At 41.2% G+C, this 27,562-nt stretch overlaps 1 long non-coding RNA gene across 1 annotated transcript in view; it reads left to right on the top strand.

The window, feature by feature from the left end:
• Positions 1 to 19,100, top strand: part of LOC113015621 (uncharacterized) — a 36,232-nt gene extending 17,132 nt beyond the window's left edge. The window contains exons 2-4 of the long non-coding RNA XR_013905594.1: positions 8,804 to 8,928; positions 17,334 to 17,472; positions 17,595 to 19,100. This is a non-coding gene — a long non-coding RNA (uncharacterized LOC113015621). The remainder of the gene's footprint in view (positions 1 to 8,803; positions 8,929 to 17,333; positions 17,473 to 17,594) is intronic.
• The last annotated feature ends 8,462 nt before the right edge of the window (positions 19,101 to 27,562 follow it).

Raw genomic sequence — 27,562 nt, 5'->3', positions numbered from 1 at the left:
GTGTGTCACGATGAACATGTCACCTATTGCAACTTGTCTCATTTTATCATTGTTAGCCAACTTCAATTCAATTTCATTTTATTTATATAGCACCAAATCATAACAACAATCACCTCGAGGTGCTTTATATGTAAATTAAAGACCCTAAAATACTTCAAAGAAAACACCAACATTCAAATGATCCCCTGCAAGAGAGCACTTTGCAACAGTGGGAAGGAAGAACTCCCTTCTAACAGGAAGAAACCTCCGGCAGAACCAGGTTCAGGGAAGGACAGCCATCTGCTGGGGTGAGGACAAGAGCGGAGGTCTACGGCACAGCAGAATTAATTACACATTGCAAGGCTTTAGGTACAAAAAAAATCGCAATTATTTAACACAACGACTGCACTTTTGAAACAACAGCATTTGTTGAACATTTGTTAGCAAAAATTGCACTTGTGTTTGTTCATCCTCAGTGAACTGTGTGTGCTTTCCTTGATGACTAAAGCCTCTTTCTGTCATTTTTGCTCTAATAGAATGAAACCTACCACAAGAGTTAGGTTAAATTCTTAGGTGTAAAAGCCCTGCGCTATGAAGAAAAAGCATGTGCTGGGTTTAGAAAAGAAAGTGGCACAATAATTGCTTTATTTCCATTTTCTTGTTTACATAATTGTCGACAACTATAATTGTACTTGAATATAAATTCCAATTAATTGCACAATCTTATTAGAAAGTCAAATCATTTCTTGTTTGGGCTCTTTCAAAGGAATTGCTGACAAAAAAAGAAAAGTGTGGAATATTGCCTGAGTAATTCTGTGTGGCTCTACAGCAGGAGTCTGCAACCCTGGGCACGCATGCCACAGTTGGCATGGGAAGGGTTAACTGATGGCACGACCATAGCTAGACTAGTCATCTGTGATTTTTCGTTTTTATGGGCTGATGTTTTTTTGTTTGTTGTTTTGTTTTTTTGTAACGGTATAAACAATGAAAGGTGGTGGATTGGCCAGATGCTGGCCGATGTGTAAAATGTAAAAATAACTCAGTTGTTTGGTGGTTGCTATGGCGGAGCTTCCACAGAGGCCAGCAGGGGAATGAGGGAAAGGGGAGGCTGGAGGAGGAGAGACCCGAGGCGGTGAACTGAACTTCAAGTAAGAAGTTATGACCTGCAGTCTATCTGGGCCAGATATAAACCAAGATTAGGTGGAGTTAGCTGACTTTTTACAGTCAGTTACAATAACTCGTACTGCGTACTAGCTAGCATACCATACCATACCATACCATACCATACCATACCACCTTTATTTATAAAGCACTTTAACATAAAACCAGAGTTCACAAAGTGCTGTACATGCTAAAAGCATAAGTAAAGAAAATTAAAATGAGATAAGATAAAATAAATAACTAAAAAGAAAACTAAAATAAATTGAAACATGTCAAAACAAATGACGGAGTTTATATTCAGCTGGGTAGGACTATGATGTTACTGATAGTGAACTTTATTTTATTCATAAGGTTAGTTAGTAGAGTTGCCAACAAGACAAGTAACACCAGGATCCTTTTATATGTAGCTGACAGCTGGTAACTGTGCAGGGGCGGGTCTAGCAAAGTTTTGCCAGGGGGGCAGGTAGGGCATTAACAGGGAAAGGGGGGCACAAAGAAATACTTTTCTTTTTTATTGTTATTTAAAATGTCTCGCTTTTAATAAATAATTATCTGAATCTTACAACCAAAGTTTTTGTCTGATGTAAAATGTATAGAAATCATACATATACCAACAAGACAGTGTGCATCATTGTCACAACAGCGTTTATTTTCATTGTTGTGAGGAGACCATGAATAACATTCGCATGTTGTACAGTTCATTTACTGTTATGGATAAAAAGTGTATTTTTTTTGTTTCAAAATAGCTGATAACTATTCGCTGATAGCTGCCAACATCTGTAAACAAATGTAATTCTGTAAAGTTGTTCTATATAGTGTGTAACTGTTCATATAGAGCATTATTACATTTATTGCTAATGCAATCATATGGCACATTGACTTGTGAGGAAATTTTAGATGGCACTCATCATAAAAAAGGTTGCCGACCCCTGCTCTGCAGCGAAGGGGTTTGCACATGTGCCTAACAAGCAAAAAGATCTCTGGTTTGATCCTTGGAGGAGACATAAATCTTTGTGGGGTCGCGTCAGGAAGGACATTTGACATAAATATTTGCCAAATCAAACACGCCGAGTCACACTCTGTCCCTTCTCAACTCAGTTTCTCCACTGGCCCTCTTGGAGGTGGCTTTCCTGTGGGATTGAAACCATGACTCTTACCCCTGACTTTCATACATCCACATATTGTGGCGCAGAGGAGGCCCCTAAAATGTTTATGTGTGGCAGACGCCCAGGCTAAACAGGAAGGGACAGGAGACCGTCATTTGGGATTCAGAAATCAGACCTATACCCAAAGGGCGCCCCCTCAGCATGCCTCAGGCTTGCCATTGGTCATACATGATCACTGTTCATAACACCTGTAAGTGACTTCATATAAGTCAAAGCCCCGCTGTAAAGGGATTTGTGTTTGCACCTGCAATATCGAGTCTGTACTCCTGTTTGCAAGTCGACACCTGGTGTGTTGCAACAGTCGTGCCAGTCCAGGCAGCAGGCAGACGGTACACTGTCCATGCAGAGCCTCATGTGTGCTATTCAGACAGAAAAATAAATAGTGTCAGAGGACGAGAGGAAAGCAAGTATGTTTGAAGTCGGGGAGCTGCAGAGTGAACTGAGAGACAGATGAATCATCCTGTTTCAGAAACCTGAACGCACCCTTGTTAAGCAGAGGTAGTATGTTTGCGTGTGGCAGCAATAACACAGTTCTGAGACTTGGCTCTGTGTGTACACATACGCCAGTGTAACTCTACACACGACTCAGATGACGTCAGATTAGCATTAAGCGTGAGTTTGAGCCTGTGTTTATATGTGTGTGTGTGTGTGTGTGTGTGTGTGTGTGTGTGTGTGTGTGTGTGTGTGTGTGTGTGTGTGTGTGTGTGTGTGTGTGTGTGTGTGTGTGTGTGTGTGTGTGTTGAACAAGATGTCTGGTATTGTTTTTTGGGTAGTAAGAGAAATGTAAACAGCGGAAGGTAGTGGCTAAGGGAGAGTGGAAGACCAGAGACGTTCCATGCGTGGGTTTGTGTGTATGCATGGGTGTGCGGTAGAGGGATAATGACATCAGCGGCTGGGCAGGGAAGGGGTGAAGGGGCTCTGGTCAGTGTGAAAGTCAAGTCTGTCACACAGACGTTGTGCGACTGCAAGCCACACTCACAACAGAGCACTCAGCCACTGGCAGTGGTTTGAGGGCTGGCTGACGGTGGTCTGCCAAAAGCTGTCAGCTCCGTGGCAGCTTAAACGTTTCAGTGCAGCAATCTGGACTGAGAAAAGTAACAGTCACAGGAAAGGCTGGCATTGGATTTCTACATTAAAAGGTTTCCATCTCAACCTCGTGGCCGTATGAAGTTAATGGTGTGTACTTTTCTATGGTAAATTTAACATTTTAAAGCCAATCAGATGTAGCTGATTGCGATTTTCTCTTTTAAGTGGATTTTCCGTTGCTTTAATTAATTTTCAACAAACTCGGTCACAAAAAAAGCCGAGCAGAGAATCCCTGTAATCTGCGATGCAGTTCTGTCTCTTGATCGGCAGTGTGGCTGTGTGCCAGCCCAGTGTGGATGTTGCCAGTTCCAGCAGTGAGACAGTGTGCAGAAATGCCCACCTGTTTCCCTTCCTTCAGTTTTTATATTTATTTATTCGAAATGCTACCGTGATAAGTGCTTATTTTGCACGGCTATCAATTTTTGGGAATTTAGCCTTTATTTAAATCAAAACCCAGACAGACAGTTATTTCGCTTAACTGTCGCTTTTCTTGAAGAAAGTTGAGCTTTAACAGAAGCCAACTGCTTATATAGCATTTACGGGTTTTTTTTTTGCAGGGTGGCTTACCAATCTGAACCTAAAGTGACCTACAGAAGCCCAGTAAGTGTTGCTCTGCAGCTGAAGCAATATCCTGACCTTCCTGACTCTTGGAAAGTGTAGAGAATATTCCCCACAGGCATCAGTGAACTATTACTTTCATAGTTTTGTTTCATAAAGTATTTTGGTAAGGACCACCACTGAGCATCGAGGTCCAAATGCAAACTTAGGAATGATGAAATTTCTCGTAGTGCGGGACTCATTGGTTCTTTTTCTCCTTCTATCAGAGGAGGTGGTCCTTGCTTTTTCTGTAGTCCGTCTTTGATCCCTCTCTCTTCTTTTCCTGCAATTCACTCTCCTGGAACAGACAAAGACTGTCCTTCCAACAAACGCAGCCGCTGCCTTTCAGGGCCAAGCGTCAGGCTGTTGAAGGAAAAGTAGACAACCGGAGAGGAGCAGGGGAGCAGTGAGGACAGAGAGGAGAAGAGCGGCAGGGAGAGGAGAGAAGAAGAAAGAAGAGAAGTGAGGGGACGAGAGGAAAGGAGAAGAGCATGCAGTTTCACCCACCCCGGAGGTCTCCGGCAGCCCCCTGCTCTCAGTACCCTACCTCCAGAAGGCCTTATTCAGAGACTCACCTAATGAACACTCCTGCCCTCATTCAGCCCCACAATGGAGCCCTCCACAGCCATTGAGCCTGCTCACAATGGAGAACATCGCCCCAATTAAACCCCAGAGACAATGAGCTGGGGTAGGTGAAGGGGTGGAGGTGTGTGTGTAATATGTGTGCATATATGGGGTCGAGCTGGGAGGTCAGCAGGGTAATGAACAGGCCCAACGTAGTGGATCTCATTGGAGGTCCACTGAAGTGCTGTTGCCTCTGATGTACTATTTGGATCAGTAAGAAGCAATTAGGTGCCCATTGCCAGCACATCCCAAACCTTTGTCCTTCCCCAAGCACATCTAGCATGTGTGCTTACATATGTGTGTTTGAAGTACGAATAGGAAGGAAAGAAGGCAGTGAACGAGGGGAAATCATAAATAAACTGCCTCAAACTTGATTTCTTCAAAACTAAATAAAATGTCAAATAAGTGTTTCTGTGTTGCAGTTAAAAAATGTCAAACAGTCATCCAGCTGTCAAAAGGTTTTGCCAGATGCCAAAAAATAGATTCTCACAGGAGTCGTGCAGTACCTTTAGACATATTTTAAGAAGATCTGGCATTCAGACTGCATGTGATCAAAAACAGGGAAGATGAGATGAAAAACAGCAAGGTACGGCAAGGTCGGTTTAAATTCATATTTAGGCATATGGTGAACAAAGGGAGAAAGAAAGCACAAAACCACACACATAAAAATGTATTAATGTGTCTTGTGCAGGAGGGTCTACGGGCTTCCATAATGTTGTATGTGTAATTATTGACATTGATGCTCAAAATACAGAGTCCGCAGAGACGTGACATTTGACAGAGGCAGAGGCGGGCAGAAAAGCCAACAAAGGGCAGAACAAAGGCAGAAGCTGGGCCATGATAATGCAGCTCAGTGCAGATCCCTCTCATGAATATGGCAGCTGTGGTGGTGACTGCAGTAAAGGCATTAATGTGCGTGTGTGTAAAATACATGCACGTACTGTATTCTACTGCATGCATGCACTAGCATTATGTGCAAATGTAATTTGACCCACAAATAATGTATGTCCTTGCACTTGTGTTCTATCTCAGTGACAAGTAAATGTATTACTATATCAAACACAGTGATGTTAAGGCATTTATGTGTCTCTATCTGCCTGTGTTGCTGCCCAGTGGGGCTGAAAAGTCAATCAACTAGTCTGTCAGGAGAGCAGGATGCATATTCTGCACAGGGATCAATACCCTTCACCCCTGAGGCTCTTGCTTAGTCAGTGGGGGTATTGCAAAGCTCCTTAAATCCCTCGTACTTCTCTGACAGCTGCCTGCCGGGAATACTTCTCTAAGTGTGTGTGGGTATATGCCTGAATGTGGGTGCAAGTGTTCATTTGGACTCTTAATGAAAGAAACACATTTGGCGCAGTGTTATTATTATAATTAATGCTTTTCAGCTTGGTTTTGTCTGCATTGATCTGAAAAAATGTAGTTTTAAAGTGGATGTGACTGTGTATTTCAGACCAAGTGTATGTGTGTATTTGTACGTGTGCTTCTCTACCTTCTAATGTTTAATACGTGTCAAATTCCTTTACATTTTTATTTATTTTTGTTCGATTCTTCAGTAAAAATTAATTTTTATATATAAAAATCCACATATCTTTCAGACAGTAAACTAATAGCTGTCTTTGTCCTCGTGCCTAGCTTCCCTTTATGCTGTTCAGGACTAGCCCCCATACTCTACCCAGGGAATTTTTCTAGCTAGCTCCACTTTGTTCGGGATCTCATCTGCCCCCAATTTACTTTCCTAGTGACCTCCCAACCCCGACCTATCAGTGCAGCGTTCCTTTCTTTATTGCTGAAAGCCATATTGTTTTCAAATGAAAAAGGGACATAAATACTTGCTAATATTCTAGAGTCTCACTCAAGTGGAACTGAGAGAGTAGTAAATCAAAGGCCAAGAAGAGGAGTCCAACCACTGTGCCCATGTGTGCTGTGGTGAGCTCCCTTTTTTGTGCATGAGAGTGTGTTTTTCTTTGGCTGTCGGGGAGTGTGTGTTTCTACAGAGTGTGGGAGGGTGTTCTCTCTTTCTCTTTTTGTTAATCTCTTAATCTCTGTTGTCTTCCTCACTGGTGTTGCCACAAACCTCCTTTTCTCTTCCTCTCCAGTTCCTAGGAGGCCACAGGAAGAGAGACGTAGGACTGCCAAGGGACGCTGACGATGGTGGTGGGGGTAGAAATTTGGAGGAGCAGGGTGTATCATGTTCTCTCTTTCTCTCCTACTACAGATTTATGGGGGCTCAGTCCTTCTCTAAATATTTGCCTTTCCCCCTGTACTGTGGGAGATTGATGGTCTTTGATGTGGGAGGGGTGGCGCAATAGAGGATTGAGGTGCAGAGGCTCAGGGTGTTGGGATGGAGGATGGAAGGAGTGTACGGATAGGTAAAAACCAGGCTTAAGGCCACAGAGGAGTCTGCTGTTATATACAACTGTGTCACCACAGTGCATGTCTGATATATATTGACGTTACTGACTTCTGTGTACTTTTATCGATATAGGCCACCATGTTTTCCCTGTATCCACCATATCTTATAGTCTGAAACATAATATAATTGACGATCTGATGGTTTTAACATAAATGTTTTGGAATAATAGAACAAGGTCTGCCAATTACATCTTCCACTGAGGATTATGTTGGAAAGACCTGAGCAGAACTGCTAATAATAATCCTATCCAGAGTCAGTCATAAGTTACAAAAACATCTGTTATGAAGCTAACTCTCAGTCTTTCCCAATCTCCTTTTGTAAATAATTGGTTTCAGATTCCCAGTTCTGTTTCCAAATCCAGCAAATGTTGCATCATCTGGAGTTAAATTTGTCAGCGACTGTTTGCTTTTTGAATACTGTCCTTGCTTTCGCTCCCCCAACACTAATTGCACACTCACCACAGCAAAGGCCAACTTATCCCAGACAATGATGTTTATATGTATGTAATTTTCGTAACTGCGCAGCATAACAACCCCATTCTCTGTCTTGTTTTCTAATCAGTTCAAATAAATCTTATATAGAAACGCAGCCAAAGTAGTAACTGCGCTGTGAAAGCAAATAATTGCTTTGGTTATTAGAGCTGAAAGAAACATAAACAAGTAATGTCAGCTATCATGGTGGTGGTGACATAAACTTTTTTTTGGTTGCCTTCTGTGTGCTGCACAACTCTATTTTTGCACTCAACACACACACATGCATGCACATACAAACCCTCCACCCAGTGCACCCTACACATCTCTTCTACTTTTCCCGGTTAACAGCTCAGTGTCAGGGGGTAAGTACTGGGGCCCTGCCTCTCCACCCTGCAGAGGGGGGGTTAACACACTCACACACACACAGACCCCCCCACACACACATAGACATACATACTCTGATTTTCATACCCATACACAGAAAACACAATATGTACTGTAAGTAGAGATGCTTTTCACACACATACGTAGGCTAAACTAAGCTCACCTCTGGTTCCTATTTACATCCCTCCTCCCCAGGCAGCTATTGCTTCAGAGCAGTGCTATGTTAGTGACAGGGAAGGAAAAGGAGAGGAACAGAGAGGTCATTCCGATGACTAATGGCAGAATTCACAGGAAACTCCAGGAACATTCTTCCTCAAATTATGCTATTAGCTGCTTTGGGGAGCAGTAACAGAGAATGAGGGGAGGGAGGGGGGGGGCAGCCATGGATAATATATGTGTGTGTGTGTGGGAGGAGGGGGAAGGTCTTAAAACAACAGAAACAGAAAGAGAAAGGAACTTGTAGCCGTTTGGCCTCCCCTTCTTTCGCGGAATGCAGTGCAGTGGCATTTACACGTTCACAGTGATTTATTGGCGCTGACGTTCTCCCTCTGTCGTTGTCAATACAGGCCTCTCAGAGCCAGGAAAAGGCCCTAAGCCCAAGGAGACAGTGGGCCTAAGCGATTCTTCCTCTCCGCCTGCACCTGTTCCCTCGGCGGGGGAAATGAGAGCCAGTAATTATGTGTGAAAAGGGCTCTGCCGGATAGCCGGTGTGATAGTGTCAATCCGCTAATGTTTTGTATTGGAGTCTAAATGATCCTATGAACATGAGGGGAGAGCTCTTTGAGGATTTGTGTCAGTGTGTCACATGCAAGCATTTACATGTGGTTGATTTTGCAGTGTTGTGTGTGTGTGTCCATGCATTATTTTTATATTTACTGTGTGTATCTTGGATTTTTTTTTTCTTATACGTTTCACAGAGATTCGAACTAACTGCTTGCATTGGAAGCACCTATCAACTACAACTGTGGAGCTGTGATGTGCTGAAGAGGTGGATCAGGCTCCCAGCAAACAGAAATGATTCAGTGGAGAGGATTCTTCCAAGGTACAGGCTGTGTTCAGCTTTTGTCCTGACTTGGTTGCCTATACTGCTCTACCACTTAGTATTAAAACTGTAGCCTATTGTGTGTAGTCAAGTGTTCCTAGGACCACAAAAACTAGTTAATGGTTCCTGTTTCAATGGAAGCATCACTTTTAAGATTCACTTATTTATAATGTGCCTGCTGTACCTGGTGTTATCTCAACCTTAAATAAACCGTCATTATTTAAATTCCTAGTCAGTACAGGAGAGACTTTATCTGTAAGTAATGTTAAATTCATTTTTCTACTGACAGTGTAGTTTGAAGATGCTTTGTTTGGTTCATGTTCATGTTACTGTCAATTACAATTTGGCATCTGTTTTAAATGCCTGTAACAACCCGCTTGGCTTAAATTACATTTACTCCCATTTAGATATTTTATAAATAAGTAAATTTTTATTTGTTAATTTCTTTTTAATCTGCTATGTTGTATTTTACCAAACTGCCAAAGCTCACTCTTTAAGTTGGCTCTCTTTTTAATCTTTTGGTGTGCATGTGTGCAATGTGGTCACGCTTAGCAAATGTGAACATGGTAAAAACTGCACACTTGGACTAAAATTAGGGATGGTGTCCTCATTGGACTCACGGGTAACATTACTAACACCACGGCTTAGTGAAAATGTTGTTTTACTGAAAAATCAGTATTTTAACATACCAAAAATTGGCTTATGTAAGTGGCTGACATCATTGCTGGCATTTGTGCTTGTACTGGTGTATTATACATTAGCTAGCTACCTTGTGTTCTATATGCAGTGCCAGCCATGACAGAAACAAATAAAATGCTAAAACTTTGTTTTCCCCTCCCACTCTTTGGGGGTTTTTTCATATTCAGAGACTGCTGTGTAAAATATTTGGAAATGCACAGGAGGAATTGACAAAAATGAAAAGGCCAGTTACAATAGATGCAATAGATGATTAAATCATAAGCATAAATCCCTGGTGGCCTACATCAAATATACTGTTGATCAATCTAGTGGTCTCTAAAGGAGTCCTTGTTAGATGATATGTGTGTGTGTGTGTGTGTGTGTGTGTGCGTTTTTTGTTTGCTTTTTTACATCGTTTTAAATGATGTAGATTATTTATATATAATTTTGATTAGAATTCAACTTTATTGTCATTGCACATGCCACAAGTACAAGGTAATGAAACGCAGTTTGCATCCATCCAGAAAGTGCTTTAGCAATAATATAGATATTAATTAATATATATATATATATAAACTCTGCGATACAGGGGAAAAAACAAATAGTTTGGAGGCCTTTAAAGCCCCTGATAATCCTGATGGTACACAGAGAGGGCGGATACTGCAAGTCCACAAAAAGGATATTTTTGTTCCATTGGCAGTCAGAACCTGCTTGTTAAGCTGTTGTTTAACTTGTTGGTGCTCAGATGCAGCCACGTAAGATTGGGCTTAATGCTGAGAGGTATTTGTTCAACATTTAGTACTTGTGTCAGGTATTTCCATCACTTGTTCTCATGGTCACTGTTTTAACTGAGCTCCTGAAAAACTGTGTAAAGGCCTTGAGTTACTATATCAACTATCATGAGCTGTCATTTATTGAACTTTGGCTTAACCTATTTTTAAACAGTTTGAACACTGCAGTTTAAATAAAGTCAAGCGTAGCCTGCAATAAACTCCAAATAACAAATCTTTCAGGACCTTAGGCTTGTTCTCAAGGCACCGCTATTATAGATTCCCAACTTGGTGTCATCCATTTTTTGTACTGACACAGAAACAGATAGGAAAAACTTTTGAAGAAATCACAAAAAATATATCCCTGGTATCACAAATGGAAAGAAAAATGATTATTTTCTTCACTGAAATGCTGACTTTTGCTGTCCTCATGGCTGATCTAATAACAGATGAATCTGCAAAAGGATTTCAGCTGTAAATCTGGGTCAGATTTTTCCTGCTTGAGTGTGACTTAAGTTGAAAATGGCTGCCGTGGGAATACGGTCAGCTATTAAATACCAATTTCTGTCCTCCAGGTATACTCAGTAGGCAGAGGAAAGTTGTTCTTTCTAACTGTGGAAGTTTTGATGTCTTGGCAGTGGAAGCTATAGAGTGGGAAAAGATTGTGTTCTCTCACTCATCCATGAGAGAGACAGGGAGACAGGAAAGGTTATTTCAGTTTTGCCAGGAAATCTGTCTGTATTGTGTGTGTGTGTGCATGCATGCGCACACATGTGTGTGTATGTGTGTGTGTCAACAGCAGTCAGCACATACAGGAAACCACAGAACGCTAACATTTGTCTCCATAAAATGAGGGAAAGGTTTTGCTCCACCTGCCTGATACAGAGAAAATCACAAAGCTCAGTGGTCAGACAAAATAACCAATGATTTCTGCAGCCACCACTAACTTTATAAGCCATCTGACTGTGTGTGTGTGTGTGTGTGTGTGTGTCTGTATGAGAGCAACACTGTGTGAGTCATAGCAAGACTGCAGGTGATTGGTCAGGAAGTGGTCATGTTATTATCTCTAATTGAGGGGTAATTGTGGAGCTGAGTTTACCGTACTGTATGTGTTAGTGCGTGTGTGTGTGTGAATGTGTATGTGTATCTTTCTATGTGTCTGTGTTTGTGTTTAGGTGTATGCAGAGTGGAAAATTACATCTAGAGTTTAGGCTTGCTGTGATTAAAAACAAAACAGAGTAAACACTGGGATTTAGTGGGCAGCAGTGGGGATGGTTGAACCTTCTGTATCCTGTGTATGTGATAGTGTGCTGCTCTGTGCGATAGCATGCAGCCTTCATACAGGCAGCCAACTGTAATGGGTGTTTTTATTGTTATATTTGATAGATTTATCAGTCCTATAAGTACTACAAGTCCATACAAAGATGGAGGGGGGGAAAAAGACGGAGCTTGTCACCAATGCGATGAACTTATTTTCCTTTAAAACATTTTCATAATGTTTAAACTGCTAGTTTATGTCTATTTATACAGAAAGGGAAATATATTCACTGGCAAAAAATATTCCGTCTTTAATCTCAGAATGGTAAAAAAGTCATATATATTATAATGAATATAAGTAAATATATATATATATATATATATATATATATATATATATATATATATATATATATATATATATATATATATATATATATATATATATATATATATTTATTTAGTGAAGAAATTACATTTTGCTTGCGTTGATTAAAGCATTTAAAACTGCAATTTAACTAATGAAACCTGCAAACTCACCACATTGAAAATAGACAGAACTCTTGTTTTTTTTTTTCTTTGCAATTTGACAAACTCGTTAAAGTTCAGGGACGCATTACAAACATAATTTAAAATCAGCGTAGCAGGACGGGGGGATATGATCTCTTTTTGCTATACCTATTTTTTTTCAGTGTCAAAACACAACACCATTATTCCCCACAATGCCAGCTAACTGCCAGGAGTTTAATTGGTTTTTCAGATGTGTTATTTTAGTGTCAGTTAATGCAACTTATAGGTAGGTTGTAGGAATTGCTCAGAGATGAGGTGCGAACTACAAATTACTGGAGATTTTGTTGCACTGTAAGACCAGCGTGCAGGATTTATTCACGTCTAGCGTTGAGGTTACAGAGTACAACCAACTGAATACTACACTTAGGAGAACTTGTAGTAGCAATCACTTCAGATGGGTTAAAATGTAAAAGGCATTCTCTGTATCCAGAATAAAACATTCATTGTAAACTAATGAAAACACAGTGATTTATTGGTACAGGTGATCATACACTAAAGGAAACATACATGTAATTTCTGATAATGCATCCTTTTCCATAACTAATATATCTAATGTAGGGTTAAAGGGGGGCTGGGGCTCATCCCAGGGGTTGGAGGTGCACATTGGACATGTTTCTAGTCCATAACAGGGATAACAGATGCCAGTTTAGAATCAACTGTTATCCCAACAATCATGTATTTAAGCTGTAGGAGAAAACCAGAGTACTCAGAGGAGACAGGCATGCACAGGGAGAAGATTCGTCTTCTTGCTGTAAAGCAACAACTATTGCCCTACCTATCAGTATTATGTCACGTGGCTTGTAGCTTAATTTGCGTCGAATTGTGGGTAAGAAAAATATTATTTTGCATGCAGTTCAGTTGTTATTGGAAAATAAATGTATATTTCACAAAAGTAATTTATAGGACACAGAGTGGTTTGTTTTGGCACCATCGTGGCAGCTGGTGGTTGTTCTCAACATTGTATGTGTTGTTAAGGCTTTTAAGCTCAAAGCACGTTTCAGTCTTTTTTTTTCTGTCCCTGTGGTCAAACTGTCCTGTATTTCTCTGCAGTGAAATGTCCAAAAAGAGTATTTTCAAAAACAGATTGATTGTGTTTTTTTTCTTTCTTTCTTTCTTTCTTTACTCATTCTGTGTCTATGAACTGAAAACCACAAACACATTTCATTTTTGGTCCTCAGCATGAGCAGGAAGAGCTCCCTTTACTGATTGATGCCCCATCTCACTCTTCTTGCCTTCTACTGGTTTGAACCCCTAACCCTCCCCTCTCCAGATAGCTGTCTGTTCTCACCTACTCTGATCAGGGATCTAATTGAGGGCAATCATTCAGATAAAAAGCCCCATATACTGCTATGTGTGTGTGTAGGGGTGTGCGTGTGAGTGGGGGGCGATCCTCTGCTTCTAACCCATCCAACCCGACCACCTCCCCTCCTCTCTCACTCTCTCCACCACCATTAAAATGCCATGCAGCTCTCTCGACCCGTCTACCTTACTATCCCCCCAACAAGCTTTTTGTGTGGCACTGAGAAGAGGCACTGAGGCTAAGAGAGAGTGAGAAAGAGAGAGAGACATGAAAAAGAGGCAGGCCAGCTTCTGTTGTTGACTGGTACCATTGTGTCGGACCTCTGGGAGCACCTCCTTAACATCAGGAGATCCAGAGTGCTTCCAAAAGCGCTCTACTTTTAACTCCTCTTAGTCCACCCATCCTGTCCACCCGCCCACCTGCATCCGCCCACAAATAATGACCCCACTCAGGCTCCAACCTGTATCAATGACGCTTGATTATTCATTTTCATTTATTTATTGATTCATTGTGCATTTTGTCCTCAATCTGCTGCATCCAGGCTATGTACACAGAGACTCACAAGTAGAAAACAGCTGCTGTGCAATTCTTAAAGCTCATATTGAACTGTGACTGTTCATGTTTAATTAAAATAGTCTTAAAGGGCATTCATTCATTCATTCAGTCATTCATTCATTTTATGTCTGTTATTGATCGTATGAAGTATTTGTTATGGTAAAATACACCGTAGTACTTATAAGACACTTTTAAGTATTATTGTTCTTGAAAATAAATAGTAAGGTTGGTTATCCTACCACCGCCAACCCTTATAGGGGTTGGACCTCAGGAAGGCAGACCCATGTGGCTGAACTTAGTCAGGCAACTCACACAGGAGGAGTTTTAACTTGAAGAACCTTGGGCAGGATACAGACCTAATTTATCCCCAATGCATCCCTCAGAGTGTGAGTGTATGTGAATGTCATTAAAAAGCACACCTAGAAATAAAAGATTGTATGAATGTATGCGTGAATGGGTGAATAGTAAGAAAGCACTCAAGAAAGTGCTCAAAGCAGAAAAGTGCCAGTCAATTTATAATGGGGATCTAAATCCTTCCACCATGTAACGGTGGCGATTCATAAAGTCAGATGACAAGGCCTTGGGAGTCCAGTTCTCAGTGAGTCAAACTGGCTTTTGGGGCAGTGAATACCACCTCTCTGGTGCGGGGAAGAAACCCAAATACTGGTCACATCCAGTTAGGTTTAATGCACAGCAAGGGTTCTGGAACCAATCTATGTCATCTACATCAAGGAGAAGTGACGTGTATGTCCCATGTTGGTGACTATACTTTGGGGGTTTTTTTGGGCTCTGGCTGTGCTTATTATGAATTTATGTTCTGCACATTGGGAACACTCAGTAGCTCCATAGAGAAGCCTGCTCAAGACTACTTAAATCTTAGAAACACAAAAGCTCACCAAAGCAACAACCTTTTTGTAATTTCCTTAAACTGCAAGATACTGAAATATTTGCAGTGCAAATTTTCTTTAAGCTTGAGCCACAGACTTCAACTACAATGATACTGTGCATCTTTAGATATTTGCAGCTATTGCAAAATCCCTCAACATTAAGAGCAACCTACTGTCCCCTTTCAAGCTCTTTTCTGTCTCTATATGCATTCACCCAATAAGAGCCAGTGAGGGTGTCATTGTTCTACAGCTGGTAGTGCACCTCCCTGAGCAGAGGAACACGGGTAGGGGGGCAAAAAGGGGTATGGGGAGACTCAAAGGGTAATAGGGTGAGACAGGCTGTTGTCGAGTGATCTAACCCCATTTGGCACCACTTTGCTCCACAGTCCTGTCTATATGAAAGAGTGCAGGAGTTTTCTAGTTCTCCAACTCTCCTTTTCAGGTGCTTTCAGTTGTTTTTCAAGTTTTATTAGCATGAGATCATTAGATTTTTGCATTAGTTATGCTTTGCCTGAGTTCCTTCATCAATACAATATCATGACTAGGGATGGATATCGTTTAGGTTTTATCCGATACCGGTGCCAAATCGGTACTTTTGAAACGGTGCCGGTGCTCAAACGGTGCTCAAACCGGTGCTTAAAGAATGGAGAACACAAAATTGGTCCAAAAACTTCTCATGTTCAGCTGGTTTTTTGTAAAAAGATAACAATGTTAGCCTTTTCTGCAGCTATGGGGCATATATGGTATCACTCTTGGCTGGAAGCAGTGCTTAAACAATGGAAAAAACACAAACTTTGTCCAAAACCCTCTCATGTTTAACTGTTTTCCACTTTTTTCTTTGGTCATTTTAGCCTTTTTGGCCAGGGTGAAGGGAGCATCTGCCATCAAACAAGAAGACAGCCGCATGTAGCTATGATGATGTTTGCTAGTTCACCTTACATGCATTAATGTAATAACGTGGTTAGCCTACTCAACGTAAATTACACACGAACAACATTAAGCTACTCACGCAGAGAAGAACGGCTGCTGCTGCATCATCATCCTCATCATTTCTGATACACTGGCAGGGCTAGGGGCCAGGACTCTCCTCTTCGGGGTTTTTGGGGGATATTGCTAACTCCGGGTCAGATAACAGGCAACCCACGCACAGTAGATGCGCTCGGTGTGAGGTCTCGCAGCAAGCTATCATACGGCGCATTTCTGGGCTTTAAAAAAAACAAAAACGCTATGCGTCGCCAGGTGTTTCATCAGATTCGAGGTGTTGCCTCCTTTGACAGTATCACAGTATCAGCTTAAAGCACTTGTTGCTGCTGAGTTTGCATATTTTGCTGTGAAGTACAGCCAGACTTTTGACCGCTTCGCCTTGGGCATTTTAATCTGTAGCTCTGCTCTAACAGAACGTACGTACCTGGACCCGCCTACTATCCTCGGAAACGTAAAATGATTAGCTAGAAGTGTATCACAGCTCAGGAAAAAAAAGCACCGAAATAAAGCACCGAAATGTGCGCTGCTTTTCGGTCTGGAATACTACCGTTTATGTCAGAACCGGTGCCATCATGGCACCGGACACTGGTACCCATCCCTAATCATGACACACATGGTTATATCATAAATGTTCTAATTTAACCCCCTAAGACCCGAACTCTTTCGTGGCATGCATGATTGGGACCTGATGAATGTAAAAACAAAGAATTACCAGATTTTTTTTTTTTACCTGATTTTTGTTTCTGAGAAAAATGAGATCCACATAAGAGGATATTCGTTTTAAATTTCGATAGAACAGTGGCAGTCTAATATCCTCGTAAGTGGAAATTAGGCCCTTGTAGAGCAAATCTTTTTATTTTAGTCCCAAAACGTGATGTCCACATATGTGGATGCCAGGTCCTAGGAGGTTAAAGAAAAAAAAAAAGGCTTTCAAAAGTAAGGAAAGGTCTTTCAGAGGAATCGTGTCAGTCTTTGTTCTCAAAACTGGCACAACTGGTTTGATGTAGCTAGAACGCTAAATTTCATTTGACCTTGAACTCAGGAACCATAAGACCTCCTATTTAGACACTGTGAAGTTAGTCCCTGGCTTTTAAAAAAAAAAAGTTTTGCTTATTTTGTGTTGGGTGTGTGTTAAGTCATGTGCAAGTCAGAGAAATAGATAAAGAAAAATAGGGAAAATAAAACCGGAGGAATGTCTGAGGTAAAAAATCCATGTTGGGAAACGGTATTCTGCATTCACTCACGCTATAGTTGGCAGATGCAAGAGGACTAAGTAGAGCTGAATGAAAGTTCTACTTTAGCTGTAATGTGATTTGGATACTTGGCTTGTTCTGTGGGTGGCTACTGTACTTGGTGTAATGTGGTTTTATGTGTGTCTGTGTGTGGTGGTGGTGTTTGGCACAGTGGGCTGGTGAGCAATCCATCCAGAAGACCCCTCTCCAGCATCAATTAATTCACCAGCTCTCTCCACTTGCGGCTGTCACCCAGGTTTATCCGGCTCTCTGCTGCAGCCAACACACAAGCAGGGCAAACATTAACATAAGTAAGCTCTCTGTCAACTCTCCCCTCTCTATTTCGCTCTCTCTTCTTATATTGGCCTCTCTTCTGCATTCTCTTTTTCCTTTTTCTCTCTCTGTTGTTCGCTGTGTCTCTCTGTCTATCCAGCAGGGAAAACATCATTGTCATGGAGAGAGGGATGACAACAATGAAGCGGCTGCAAATCACACTGATTGTTAGTGCTGGACCCGGTGGATGGGGAGAGGGCTAATGTAATTGTCCAGGCCCTTGTCACTGTTGATACTGGCTCTTCAGAAGGCGGGGTGATTTAGCTAAAAGCTATCTGTAGGCCAAGTAATTAGACACACCATTCAGGGTGGCATTAGCACAGGCTTCTGCCACTGTGTCCCTCACACTGTGTGTGAATACAAACACGCAGCATTCACACACACACAAACACATCTCACTAAGGCATTATCAGGCCACTCTGGGTGTTATTCAAACCATTAGCAGGGTGCATGATGTTCTAGGCTCGGAACAAGTGTGTATGGATTTCTGTGTGTTTATATGTGAGAAAGGAAATTCACGTGTGTGGCTCTTTCTGCTCGTGTGTACTCGCCTGTTGTGTTTACTGTCATGTATCATCACCATCGGCTGTTTCTGCCAGCTGACACAGGCAGTCTAAGATCGAGTTGAGGTAGTGCAACACACTTGACTTCCCTAAAGCATCCCATGTTCCCCATCTCCCACTATGACTCCATGCTCTCCCATTAAATCAATTAAACCAATCCAACACTCAGCTCAAAACAGACGGGGCAGAGTAGAGCAGGCACTGTGCCCCCCTGTTCAACGTGTACTTCAGTGGCATTCTAACCTAAAACCCGTGGAAATTGGACTGAAGTGTGTTGGATTGTTTAGCTATACTCACTCCAGGATAATGCCTTCTGTAGAGGCCCGTTTACATTTGAGGCCTTGAGATGAATAACAATATGTCCATTCTGATTTCTTCTCTCTCTCTTTTTTTAAACTGTATGGTCAATTTACATTGTTTGAAGCATGAATGACGTACATCACCCAAATCCTATAGTGTCTGTTATTGAATTTTTCCTCTTTCATATTTGGTATTAAACAAAGACATGAACAGGAGTCTTCAGCTTCTCCGTCATGCTGACTGATGCTGTTAGATTTTATGACTGAAATAGATTTTTAACAAAAGAGAAAAAGGCTAAATATAAATCAGAAAGAAAGACGTTGAAGTCTTTCTTGAGCTTCTGTTCCTGACGTCCATGGTCAGATTATGTTAGATGGTGCCGTGAATTCATGGATCAGTTTGCTGTTCTGCGTAGGCTCATAAATAAAGTGTGATTCTGGCTGAAATACATTCTGAATATTGAAAACATCATAGTGTAACCCAACAATTACTGCTTTCTGCTTGTTTGTTGTCCGAGTGCTATTAACAAATTGTGTTTGAGGAGGCGTCGGTTGCAAACACTGTGATCTGATAACAGTTTTGTTTTCATCAGCTTTTTATTAATTGTTTTTATTAACTGCATTAATAAGGCTTCTCTAATTGGGAGTCACTTTTTTATATTTTCACTTTGCGTGGCGTACAGTTTAACAAAAGCATATTTTAAAAGTGAAATCAGCTTCATTTGTGTGATAATAAAAGTTTCAATGTGCAATTTTAATTAAATGTTTACCCTGCACTGATTCTACCTACAGCAGCGCTTCGTACGCTTCATCTAAACGTGAATTTTTCACTAATGTGGGCCTGTTAAGGTGTTAGCTGTGAGGACTTTTGCATATTTGGATGTCTCAGGTGTCAAGAGACTGTAAAACAGTGACAGTAACTTGGTAATTCAAGCAGCCATAAAAGACGATTGGTAACGTTGCTCTTGCCTTAGCTTTACCCTGCAAGGATCCGGATAGCCTGAGGGAGCTTTGCGTTTAAGTAACACAAGTGGAAAGCACTAAAACTCCCTCCTAAAAATCACTCCCTTTCTCTTTATTTTCCACCATTTACCCCTCCCCACCTCTCCTCCTGCTCTACTCCCTCTTTATGGGGACACCGGACTCTCTGACAGTTTGTTTTAAATTTGACCGTGCAGATGTTTTTCTGGGTGACTGACTTTTATAGTTTAGAAAAGATTATATCAGCTTTCCCTAAGATTGTGTTACTGTATTTAAAAATGACTGGAGAGTCAAAAAAAAGAGGGGTGTGGGAGAGGAGGGTTGGTTGGGGGATTGGGGATTTGTGCAGTGGGTAGGGGAGGGGGGGCACAAAGGGGTTTGTAGGTCTCTAAATCCTTGGTCTACTTTTCGGCCTCAGCAGCACAGATTGGACAGCGAGTTCTTGGGGGAACAGAGAGGATGGAAGAAGAACAAGGGGGAGATGGAGATCAGTTGAAGGAGGTTAGAGTTCACAGCAGCTAGGTTTGGCTTACTGCATTAGACACAGCTTCTTTCTTAATTTTAAACAACAACACTTGCATCAAATTTGAGGATATTGGTTTTTGATAGGCAGCTGAGGCAAAGCATATACTAAGAGGGTGGGCAGGGTGAATCTTTTTTTCATTATAGGCCACATAACCATCTAAAAAATAATAATAAAAAATGTGTTTCTGCAGAGATCTTTTCTTATTATCGCTGTATATCCATGCAAAACTTTCTCACTTTCCTACTAACAAAGTCAACTGTCAACTAAAGGTAAAAATATAAAGTTTGAAAAGTTTAGAAGACGATTTGTAGCTTGAATGTAGAGTTGGACTAGATCGGTCTATTATGGGTAGAAGAGAGACGGGATGAAGTATGAGGCAGATAGATGTCAATTAAGGGAATGTATATCATTTATCTGGAATCTTTACATCAAGCATGTGTTTCCTTCCATAGCCATGTCAAGAATTATCAGTTAGGTTATCCATCCACATTCTGTAAAAGGGCAAAACCCATCAGCAGCAAGCTTCTAATGTTTCTTTATGAAAATACGCAGAATAACGCAGTAACTATAATTGAAAGATTAAAGAAATAGAAGGCAGCCGTTTTGTCTGGCTCTCACTGTAGGTCTAAGAAACTTTAATGAGAGATGAATAAAAGGCGATGTGGAGGTTTTCCTTACAGGTTCAGCCTGTTTGTTTAACAAGGAGCTCAGGTTACATTCATTAAACCATGGGCTTCTGCTCCACTGTAAGGGTGAAATGAACACGTTATCAGACTGCGTGGCAGGAACTGTTTTGCACTCTCTGTCCTGTCTGACTGCTGGCCTCCTGACTCCGCCACATATATATACATATATATACATATATATATATATATATATATATATATATATATATATATATATATATATATATATATATATATGTATGTATGTATGTATGTATGTATGTATATGTATGTATGTATGTATATGTATGTATATATATATATGTATATATATATGTATATGTATATATATATGTATATGTATATATATATGTATATGTATATGTATATATATATGTATATGTATATATATATGTATATGTATATATATATATATATGTGTATATATGTATATATATATGTATATATGTATATATATGTATATATGTATATATATATATATATATATGTATATATGTATATGTGTATATATATATATATATATGTATGTGTATATATATATGTGTGTGTGTGTGTGTGTGTGTATATGTGTGTACAGGGTTATTTAATGAGTAACACGGGATGAGTAACACAGGAAAGGCTGCTTCTCCAATGAGGATTAAGCAGTAGCACTGACTGGGGTTAATTACAGTTAAAGTTAATTGTCCATCAGTTCCAGTTGTGGTTCTGCTGCATGTAGCAACATCAAAACCGTTCTTAACATTGGACTTGCATTTACTTGGTGCATGAGAGGAAATTGGGCTTAGCGGTTGTAATTTTCTTGCTGTGGTTGCCCACCAGTGTTGAGGAAATGCTAAAGGACAAGACAAAGACTGCACGGGCTGTGGTGGACTTACTGGCTTCCCAACTGACCCGTTGCCTGACTTATCCGAGCTGCTGAATCACCACTACTTCCTTTCTGTGTGCTTGTGAGGTAGGGGGTGAAAAGTGTGGATTACTCCACTGTACTTGACATAAGATATAAGATATATACACAAGGACTATGGCAGAGTCATAAATGCAGCTGGGGGGAATTCATATGATACGCATGTCTAAAATACAAAGACTGTATGAAATTTGCTGCTGTGGGCCTGGGGCTTGGAACATCATCTCCAATCTCCATGTACATGTACATACATTTCTACAAATGATCAAGTCAAAATACATAAATTACTTTGAGTGTGGGGCTGACATATTGGCCAAGCTCTTAATTACTTTATTATTACAAATCCGTTTTGCATGTAAAGTAACTGCTCAGCCAGAGATATTTGAATTTAAGTGACTTAATGTATGTGTGTTTTTAATTTCCTCCCAAGCTTTCTTTTTTTTTTCCGTTTATGTGTGCTGACTTCTGGGTATGATTTATGCAACAAAAGCTCTTTGGTTTCAGTTAATAAAGTAAACATGTCCCGTCTCATACTCACCCTTAAACTCATTTGAATGCCTAATCACAACCATGAAAAATGTCAACCATGCTTTAGTTGCTGCAAATGGAACTGCTATTCTGTGGGCTTGATGTCTCTGTCAGAATGCATTTGCTGTTGCGATATAAAGGAGACGGGGTTGAAACAGAAGAACAATAGTGTGTTGTCTTACATATATTTGAACTTCTATTCCACAGCCAGACCCATCAAAGTTGCAAGAGAAAAGTATTATGCAGGAGTTAGTTGTGCCACCACCTCTTCACTTCTTGCTGCTTTTGGCTACTTCTGTTGGCAGCAAAGATTGGTAGTTTGCAGTAATGCACATGTAGAACCCAACATGATTGTCTTGAAATAGATGAAAGGGCATGTCTGCCTTGAACTTTGAGTGGCTTCCATCTTTTTATCATCTCCCGTTCTGTGCGTCCTCCAGGCTACTCAGAGATGAGGAAGATGGCAGGGGAGACAAAGAGCCTGTACCTCCACCATCTCGCCTTTCCTTTGTAGCGCTCTCTCCATCGCTGTTAGTCACACATGATTATGCCCTGTCGACGGCCGACCAAGTGTTGCTATTTGCCTGTAATAGTATGACAATCAGTGACAATCTGTGCTGGGCTCCCAGTGTTGTTCGCACTCTGTGTCCTTTGACTGTGTGCTTTACATATGGTTAGCATACACAGATTTTCCCTCGCCTCCACTCTTTGCATGCTGCTTTTACATCTATCAGTGTCGAGAAGTCGTGCTGTACAGTGCGTACGTATACACTGCTTATAGTGATGTCCTCATAAATACCCACTTGGAACTATATTGTAGCCAACATCTAAAGCATAAAGAGTTGACTGTGTGCACTTTTCAAATCATTGGTGAGTATGCTGTTTTAAACTGTTTTCATAATCAACACCTAAGAACGAATGTTAAGAAATAACACGCTGATTGGAGAGGAAACGAATACAAAGTTAAAGGAGAGCAGAAAAGGCAGCGAGGAAACAGTATTCATCCACCTCAAGCACATCTGCTTCACCTTTAATCTATGGAAATGTATGGAGCAGATGAAGTATAATTGCAAGTTGGACTTTGACCATTAAAATCTCTCAAGTGCTTGTTCCAGGAGCAGCTAGAGACAGACCAGGCAGTAATCACTGCAGGTTCACTCTGTTGATGATGGGGAGGGAATTAATTTACCCTGGAGGAAAACAAATTAAGGCTCTGCTCATCCCAGCGCTCTGTCTCACAATAGCATATATAAATATTTTATCTTGGGCAACGCAGGTTAGCAAAGGTTTAGTACATCTCCATTTACACAAGGGCCTGCTCTCCACGCTGTGGCCTCCGCTCCTCTCAGCTCTCCTCCTGATGAGTGCCTACTGCCCTCTCCTTCACCTCCCAGTCTTCCTCCTTTCGTTTTCCTTGCCTCCTCTTCATCCTCCAGTAGTATCCTTCTTACTCTGTACGGTAGAGCTCTCCTCCTCCACACAAACTCTCTCTCTTGCCTACTCTTTTCAACGGTCTTGTCCATTTGTTAAAATGCAGAAATTCTAATATTCTATCATAAACTGAACTTGAAAGGCTCTGATGTCTTAATCCCCTCTAACACAGATGTATCACTTGTAGACAGACGGGCTAGAGAATACTGTGAAAAACAGGATTCAGCTGACACCGTTGAAAATGCCACAGTGATTTATAGACCCATGTATAAATCAAGTTTGAGGCTCCGCTGTGTTATAGAAACAACTTGTGCACTTTCCTTTTCAAAAATGGAGCTCTGATCCTGTTGGATGTTTTGGATTGCAATAAATTCGCCCTGGCAAAAGTGGGGTTTGTTATTTTAGCTTCCTGTTTCACTCACTTTCCAGTCGAACAATAAAATCTAAGAGTGTGTCATACTATATTATGGGAAATAGAATAATATTATAAATTGGCCTTCCACTGAATTGGACTTCACTTTGCTATTGCTCCTCGTAAAAAAAACAAAAAAAACCATTCGTTTTAAGTCTTTAGAATGTATTTTGTAGCCCAAAGCTGGGCGTTTTATCAAATCAGTGATAATAACCATAAATGTTAGCCCACTGCTAGACTGAGCTTTCGAGAATGTTTGTTTGCCTCTTTTCAAGTGTATGCTGAAGTAATGAATGCTCGCCAGCTTCTTTGTGGAGCTAAAATTAAACATGGAAACCTGCTTTATTCACTACGATCCAAGGATGAAAGCAAGCAAGTACACTTACATATGGTGCTTGTCCAGATTTGCTCGAGTATTTCCATTTGATTCCTTTATATAGCTCTGTGGATTACAGGAAAAATAGGACTTCACTTTTATATGGAAAACTTAAGATATACTAACGCAACATGATAATGTAATTATAGTAACTAAAACAGTGAAATGCTGGCCAGCTGTCGGCTACTGATCATTTACTAGTATTGCTCATGTTTAGTCTTTAATATGTTTAAATGATGACGCTTGCATTTTACTCTGGCTTTTTCACTGCAGGCCTTTGTATATGCATTAACTTTGACTTAACTTTACAGTGCACGTTTGAGTTAAAATAAGCGTTGCGTGCGTTGTTGTGCTGATGTCGTGTTGTTGTGAACAAAGTGAGGCAATTAGAGCCCCAGCAAGCCAGTAATGACTGTGGTGTGAAGGGAGCACACGAGGGCAGGCTGACACCCGGTGTGAGAAACTGCACGCGCCTGCCGCTACGCATCCCGGCTCGCAGTGATGAGGCCCGCGCTCTAATGAGAGGGATTTAATGGATTTATAGGAGTGGAGGATTCCTGCGTGTCCGCAGGCTCTTGGCTTCACTGACTAGAAACGTCTGTAATAATTGGTGAGCCGCCTCCACATTAGCACGGACCAAAGAGGGTGAAAAAATGCCTCTCAAACTGCTTTCCCACGGCAGTGATGAGAACAGGTAGCTTAGGCCAACACAGATGCAGTGCAGTGAGAAGAGGACTGTGGGAGTAGTGTGAAAGTGTTTGTGTGAAAATCAGTTTCGTAATGAAGGAAATTCTCTCACATTCTTTTTCACAGAAGTTTTGCAGCTTATAGAAGTTGAGTTTGTTAAAGGTGGAATGAGTAATCTATACAATGCCGCATGTATTTTACATGGGTAAGTGTTTAGTAAGCTAATACACTAAAAATCCTTCACTTAATGATCTCAAAGGCATAAGATTAAGTGTACATGTCCTGTTAAGTGGACATTTGAACTGACATTATATACTAACGTAGCAGGAGGGACAAAGACAAGAAAAACAGGACCATCTGTAAAATGAATTTCTCGCTGGTGAATGTTCTGACATGCCATCAATGACGTCATCGTGTCTTAATTTCTGCCAATGAAGCTTTGGATTTAGTGGACCAATTTATGCCTGTAATTCTTTTTGATCCAGCCTTTTCAGACTCAACCTCTTACCAGCTGTCACCAAGTCACAATGTCCTCTCCTTTGGAAATCAATAGGTCTAGTCTGCTAATTTATTGTTAATAAGTCCATTGATTATGTGTCCTCGGGGACCAGATTGGGAACTCACAGTTAAGCCTAGTTTAACTAATTCCTTGGGTAAGATCACACGTCACAGAAATATCATTAAGCAAAAGTCATACATTCTAAATAGATGTTTTTGGAACTAAAAAGTTCTTACCGGTGATGCTATAATTTACAATAATGTAACTAATGATGATATTTTTGTGTTTCTGTAATGCTGTCATGAAGCAGCAAATATTTGACTTTTTGTATTTGCATGAGCATTCATAACTGATAACAAATATAACCATGTTTTATTGTTTCTAATCCAAATATTGTATCCCTGCAGTCTCACGCCAAAATAAAAGCCACGAGCACTTATTGCGTTAACAAGCTAAATTCTCCTTCCCCTCCCCGGCTCGCCACACGCAGGATGACGAGAACTTCAGAACAAAAGAAACATTTAGTGTCTGCTTGTTTATTCCTGTGCTCCCTCTGTATTTATTCACTCCTGTCACTCTTCTTTTTTTCCACTCTCCACCTCGCTCTCCCCTGTGGCTTTCTCTCACACACAGCCAGTGTGATGGTGCTGCAGCCGAGAGAGAAAGATCTGGGTGACCATCTGAAACCAATTATGGCGGCGCTGCAGCCACCCAGAAACTCAGTGACGGATGGGGATCTTGTATTTATAGCTGGGGTAATTGGCAACACTCAGACACGCACACACATTATACACGCACACGCAACACAAGACAGTACAAAGAAATAGACACTTTTGAATGCTCGCTCAGTTAGTGTAGGCACACATTGTGTTTACGCTCGGGAGTGGATTTCACACGCACAGAGAAACACACACCCAGGCCTCACAGGCAGCCGACGAAAAGGTGCACGCTCCCCGGGCGCTCGCATGTCTCGGTCGCAGTCGAAATGACGCACCCCGTGTATGATTCAAAGACCTTTGTCATGGGAAGACAAATAAGGCTCAAGGATGGCCAAAGAGTCATGTTTGTGTTTTGCCCGGTTTAATCAGAGCCAATGTTTACAGCCATTCCTGCAGTCAGGACAGAGGTTGTACATCTCGGCTATCTGTCTCAGCCTGTCAGAGCGTCAAACCTGCATGTGAAAACATATACAAAACACATCTGCCTCTTGTTAGCCGCAATAAATGGCTGCCATGTGGTGTGCTGATAAATAAGCTAGTCTATTTATTGGAGCACAACAAATTGGCTACAAACACTGACAAGGAATCGAAGAACTATAAATATTGCTACGTGATGAAATCTTTAAACGTGCCGCAGGTAGTTTACGAGGGTCCCTCTCCTTTGGCTTTTTTATGTAGTAGGAGGTATTTCTTTTGACTGCTTTCCTCTTTCACACACCGCCTTGTTAAATAGGTGGGGGCACAATGGCACTCTCACACTGAGCAGGTCCAGGGCTAAGTGTGAGTGGAAGGCCTGGCTGCACTAAAGCTGAGCAGATCCGCCACTTGAGAACGATAAAGAGCCATGTTACACCCGAACTCTCAGAGAGACGTAACCAGAAATTCCTGAATGAATCGGCAACAGACAAGCCCTAAACCCCGTGTAATTACATATTTGGAGTTTATCGGGCTTTATGCGAAAATGCACAAGTTTCCCTTCCCTGGTGGTCCTTAAACACATCCATATGTCCAGCATGTTCCCATTTCTGCTCCTCCCTCTGGCTCTCTCACCCTTTCTCTTTCTCTCTCTCTCCTCCTCCTCTTATTTTCCCTCCGTGAAAAATGGCTGCGGCGCACAGACGGATGATATGACCCATTGGAGTGGTGTTTTCCTATTGTTAAGTTGTTGTTGACTCTCTAGACTCACAGTGTGACAGATCCAGTTTGGTGTTTTGGAGTGCGCTGAGGCCATCAGCACCGGGCCAGAGCTCTCGGTGGTACTGTGTGCAAACATAGGAAGCCGCAGCCTGTCCACATCGCAGAGAGTGGAACACACACACAATTCTGGGGAGGCCTTCTATCGTGTGTGGGCCGCTTTTTTCATTTCTTTTGCTCTCTGTCTGAGTCTCTCTCTGTCGCTCTCGTCTTCTCTCTCTCTTTTTCTGCTTCCCCAATGCTTGAGAAAACTGATCTGTTTT

Source organism: Astatotilapia calliptera, chromosome 23 (genome assembly GCF_964374335.1).
Source record: "Astatotilapia calliptera chromosome 23, fAstCal68.1, whole genome shotgun sequence".
Taxonomy (NCBI): Eukaryota; Metazoa; Chordata; class Actinopteri; order Cichliformes; family Cichlidae; genus Astatotilapia; species Astatotilapia calliptera.
The sequence above is the reverse complement of the archived record's forward strand: the minus strand, read 5'-3'. Positions and strand labels throughout refer to the sequence as shown.